Genomic DNA, 5,492 nt, shown 5'->3' with positions numbered 1-5,492 from the left:
ATATTCAGAATCCTTTTTAAGAATAGAAGATTTATAAAATTGTAAAAGTAGTATCATTTTATATTACACATGCACACACATTTCCTTTATCCATTTATCTGTTAGTGGACTCTTATGTTGTTCATTTCCAAATCTCGGCTATTGTTAATAATAACAATGAACAATGAACACTGGAGTGCAGATATTTTTACAACTTTTAAGGAATATATTGAAAATAATTTAAAAAATAAAACTTTGTCAAAGTAATCTACTCAATCACATAACTTGTAAAGCTTCAAGTAATCAACACAGCATGGTATTAGCTTAAGAAAGGGCCTACAGATCAAAAGAACAGAACTGAGTAAAAAAAAAAATCCACGTTTATTTATGGTCAATTGATTTTTTTAATTTAGTTGTGATAAAATATAAGAAGTCTTCAAAAAGCTTATTGAAAACACATATGAAAAATTTAATTCTTTGTACCAAAATAAATTTGCATTTGAAAACCATTTTTCAACACTTTTGAAGCCCCCTCATGTGTATAATAGAATGTTTACCATGTTAACAATTTTGTATTAGTAGTATCACTTAAACTTTATTTTTAATTATTATTTTTGTTTTATGTACCATCATATATCTTTATGAACTATGGTATAGTTTTTCAAAGCATGCATACAATGTGCAATAATCAAATAAAGGCTATACACAAATTCAACTTCTTCAGTCCTGAATGATACATTATATTGTGCACATTTTGTAATAGTTCTACAAGTTTTTCAGAAATATGTATCAAGTTGTTCATATTTTTCAGTTTGCTGTAATATACCATTCCATAGCCTCTTCCCCTTATTTACATGTATTCCTGTGATATTTAACATTTTTTATCATGGATTAGGAAAAGCACAAACACAAGCCAGGCCCATTCTGCGATGGATACCATACTTCAGCTCTGAAATATATATGTCCTTGACCCAAAATGAAGATTTTTGGCTGAGATTTCCCCATTCAGACTCATTTCTAGTGGGAAAGGCACAAACCATGGCCAGGCCCATCCTGAGATGGATACCATACTTTAGCTCTGAAATATTGGTTTCCTTGACCAAAAATGATTTTCTGCTGAGACTCTCCCCTCCAGACTCATTTATAGTGGGTAGGGATACCTCTGTGTATCTTTCTCTCCATTTCTCTCTGTCTCACTCTGTCTCACTGTGTCTCCCTTTGACTTTTAATTTAATTTTAATTTTTTTAAGGTAATATATTTTCTGGATTCTCAAGTCTCTCCTTTATTGTGCTAATTAAGCCTTCCCCATTTCATTTAGTAAAGGCACAAACCCAGACCAGGCCCATCCTGAGACAGATACCGTGCTCCAGCTCTGAAATATTGGTTTCCTTGATCAAAACTGAAGATTTTCTGCTGAGACTTTGCCCTCCAAACTCATTTCCAGTGGGTAGGATTACCACTGTGTCTCTTTCTCTCCATTTCTCTTAGTTTCTCTCTGTCTCACTGTGTCTCCATATGACTTTTAAGTTTTAAAAAATTTTTTAAGATAAAGTATTCTTTGGGCTCTCAAGCCTCTCCTTTGTTGTGCTGAGTCTTTCTCCATTTCATTCAGGAAAGACACAATCCAGGCCAGGCCCATCCTGAGATGGATACCATACATCAGGTCTGAAATATTGATTTTCTTGACCATGAATGAAGATTTTCTGCTGAGATGTCCTCCTTCAGAATCATTTCTTGTGTATAGGGATACCTCTGTGTTTCCTTCTCTCCAGTTCTCTTTGTCTCTCTTTCTCTCTCAGTGTGTCTCCCTGTGACTTTTATTTTATTTTTTAATTTTTTAATGTGTTCTCTGGGCTCTAAAGTCTCTCCTTTACTGTGCTAATTGAGCCTTTCCTCATTTCACATAAGAAAGTCACAAACCCAGGCCTGGCCTCTCCTGAGATGGATATCATACTTCAACTCTGAAATACTTTTTACTTTTTAAAATTATAATCTTCTGTGGTTTTTAAATCATTTTTTTCTTCTTTTCAATTTTTTTCTTCTTCTTTTCTCTTCTTTAGTTTTTTTTTTCTTTTTTCTTTATATTTGTATATTGGCTGATCAGCCTCTACACACTAAGTGTCTAGACAGGTGCAAGTGACCAGTTTCCAAACATCTGAATACTACTAGGGTAAGAATATGTCTCTATGCACACTGAATCTTATGCCCAAAAAGTGAAAACTGAACAGAAGAGAGATTGCTGATCACCTCCTTCTGTTCAACTCTGAACACTCAGATTGATCTTCAAGAATTAAGAAGAAACATGACATCCATCAGATGACTAGAAATCACCACAGGGTCACAAGAAATATGGGAATACAAAAAAAAAATACTTCTCCTCCTAGGGAAAAGAATAACATCTTCATCCCCAGACTGTACAATGAAACACATGGAAATGTCTGATAAAGAATTTAGAATATTCATAATGACAAAGCTACCAGAGATGGAAAAGAAGAGAGACAATGAACTGCAGAAGAGGCAGGAGAAAGGAGCTGAAGAGTTCCAGGAGGTGAGGGATCCTTAATTGTGCTAATTAAGTCTGCCCCATTTTAGATCTTATAAGATCTAAAAGAGGAAATACACACTATAAAAAAAGAATCAAATGGTTCTGCTAGAGATGAAAAGCCAAAACCTCCCTTGAAAGTATTAAAAGCAGACTAGATCATACAGAAAATCAAATCTCAGATGTAGAAGATAGAATCACCGACCTAGAAAAATCCTCCATGAAGACTGAGAAAACAATCCCCCCAAAATGAAAATAATATACAAGATACACTAGATACTATCAAACGTCCAAACATCAGAATAATTGGCATCCCAGAAGGCAAAGAGACTCATAAGGACATTGATAATCTATTCCATTAAATCCTGAAAGAACTTTCCAAACCTAGAGAGTCACTCAAAGATCCAGTCTCAAGAAATACAAAGGACCCCAAATAGAATCAACCCATGAAGATCTTCTCCAAGGCACATTATAGCCAGATTGACCAAAACCACAGACAAAGACAAGATACTAAAATTGGCAAGAGAGAAACGGCAAGTTACGTACAAAGGATATCCAATCAGGTTAACAGGTGACCCATTATTGGAAACAATGTGAGCGAGAGAAGAACGGGAAAATATTTTCAAAGTGTTAAAAGAAAAACAATATTTCAACCAAGAATACTGTACCTGGCAAGATTATCCATCATATGGAAAGAAAAGACAAGGACATTTTCAGATAAACAAATCTGAAAGAATTTACCAGCACGAGAACAGATCTCCAAGAAGTTCTCAAGCGAGCACTATTCCAGGAAAATTAAATACAGACACCCAGAAATAAGAACTCAAAAACTAAGAAAATGGTTAACTTAATTGTAGAGACAAGTCTGGAGATGAATATTATATCCCAGAATTTAATTGGGAAGATCAAACCATAACGGAAGTTAGATTAAGTACATTTGTTTGAACTGGTGAAATAGCATTTTATGACTTTTGACTAAAAGATTGCTGATTTTCTTCTAGGCTTTTTTTCTGGTTTAAAGGATTTTTCTACTGTCTTGAGCTGCTGATACATTCATGTACCTACTATTTGAATCCTAACTTGTTTCCTGGCTTTAAGTTTTAAGATATTTCCTTAGAATTTCTTTGATTTATTAAAGCTAAAACTGCTTTTCTTGAAACCAAAAAATATTTAAAAAAATACCTATTTAGGGGGTCAGCAGGTGGCATGGTGGTTAATGTGCTGGACACTCCCACATAGCTGACCATGGTTCAAGTCCTGGATCTGGTAGCTTGCTTTCTCACTTTCTCTCTCTCTCTCTCTCTCTGATCAAATTAAAATAAATAAATAAATAAATAAAATAAATAAAGTTAAATAATTCTTTTTAAAAAATACCTATTTAATCACCATAGTAAGCTATATAGCATCAGCTAGTTACTATCTTATAGTATATTCATTCTACACAGAGTTTCACACCTAAAGTCAGACACATATTCAGAGATGTGTACATACCAGCTGAACTTGCTGTTGAAACTAGTTAGATTATTTAAGAAATTTTGTGAATCAATAAAATGTGGGGGATAAAAGGAATGGAAAAATTATAGACACCTGAGATAGTGTAGGAGGAGGGAAGGAAATGGTAGAAGGTGAGAAATAAGGATAAAACACACACACACACATGAAACTAGAAATGGGAAATTATTGATGATAGCATGTATGATTAAGCCACTATGCAGTATATTATTGAAGAAAAATCACATTTTGTATGCTGTGATGATACTCAGGGAATGAATGTAAATTAATTTATTTTAAAAATTTCAGAAGAAAATAACAGTGCACTTGTTACTAGATTCTAGCTTTGTCCATATTTGGAGTTTAAGGTATTTTGTGAATCAATAAAATGTGAAAAATAAAATAAAACTCTAATATAAGAAAAATTTTTGTCATGAACTACCCTTCTTGCAAACAGCTTTCATTATCTTCTGTTACTATATCTATTTCTATGCTTTTGAGTCCTTTCCTTTCCATCATAGAGTGTAGACATTTAGTTTATTTCAAATAGGGACATGCGGCATTTGTCTTTCATAGTTTGATTTATTTAGCATTATCTTCTAAGTTGTCAAATGACAGAATTTTGTTGTTCTTTATGGCTGAGCAGTATTCTATTCTGCATATGTATCATATTTTCCCAATCTATTCATGAGTTATTGGGCAGTTAGTTTGATTCAATGAATAAGCTATTTTGAATAATGTTGTAATAAACATAGATGCACAAATGTATCTCTGAATAATTTTCTGTTCTTGTGTATAAACCCAATAGTGGGATTGCTGGGTCATATGCTAATTATATTTTTAGAGTTTTGAAAAACATTTCCATAATGTTTTTCGCAATGAGTATACTTACTAATTCCCACCAGCAATAAAAAAGTGTTGTCTTTTTTCTACAGCCTTAACACTCATTTCTGGTTCTTTGAACAAAATAGGATTAAATTAAAAATCAATGACAAAGATATATCTGTGAAATTTCCAAATATTTATAAACAACTACGTAAAACACTTCTAAATAATCCATGGATAAAAGAATAAATAAAAAAGCAGCTTAGAAAATATTTCAAACAGAAATAAAATTAAAATAAAACATTAAAATTTATGAAATGCTATCAAAGCATTAAAAATGTATATTAGTAAGATAAAAGGTCTGAATCAAATGATCTCAGGTGCCACTTTGCAAAAATAAAAAAGGGAGAGAAATAACATTGAAACAACGCAAAAAAAAAAAGATAAGACAAAGATTATAAACAAGGCCCACCCCACCTTAAAAAATTCTAAAAAGCAAAAATTAAAGAAAAGAGAGAAGACAGAGACAGAAGTAGAGAGAGACAAAGACAGATACAGAGATAGGAGGCCTAAAAGGGGTTTTCCTACCACAGGAGTTTTGTGTGCTGGAGGCCAAATTATCAGCGGGAAGTCTTTTTTTTTTTTTTTTTTTTG

Source organism: Tupaia chinensis, unplaced genomic scaffold (genome assembly GCF_000334495.1).
Source record: "Tupaia chinensis unplaced genomic scaffold, TupChi_1.0 Scaffold143675_1, whole genome shotgun sequence".
Lineage (NCBI taxonomy): Eukaryota > Metazoa > Chordata > Mammalia > Scandentia > Tupaiidae > Tupaia > Tupaia belangeri.
Note: the sequence above shows the minus strand (reverse complement) of the source record.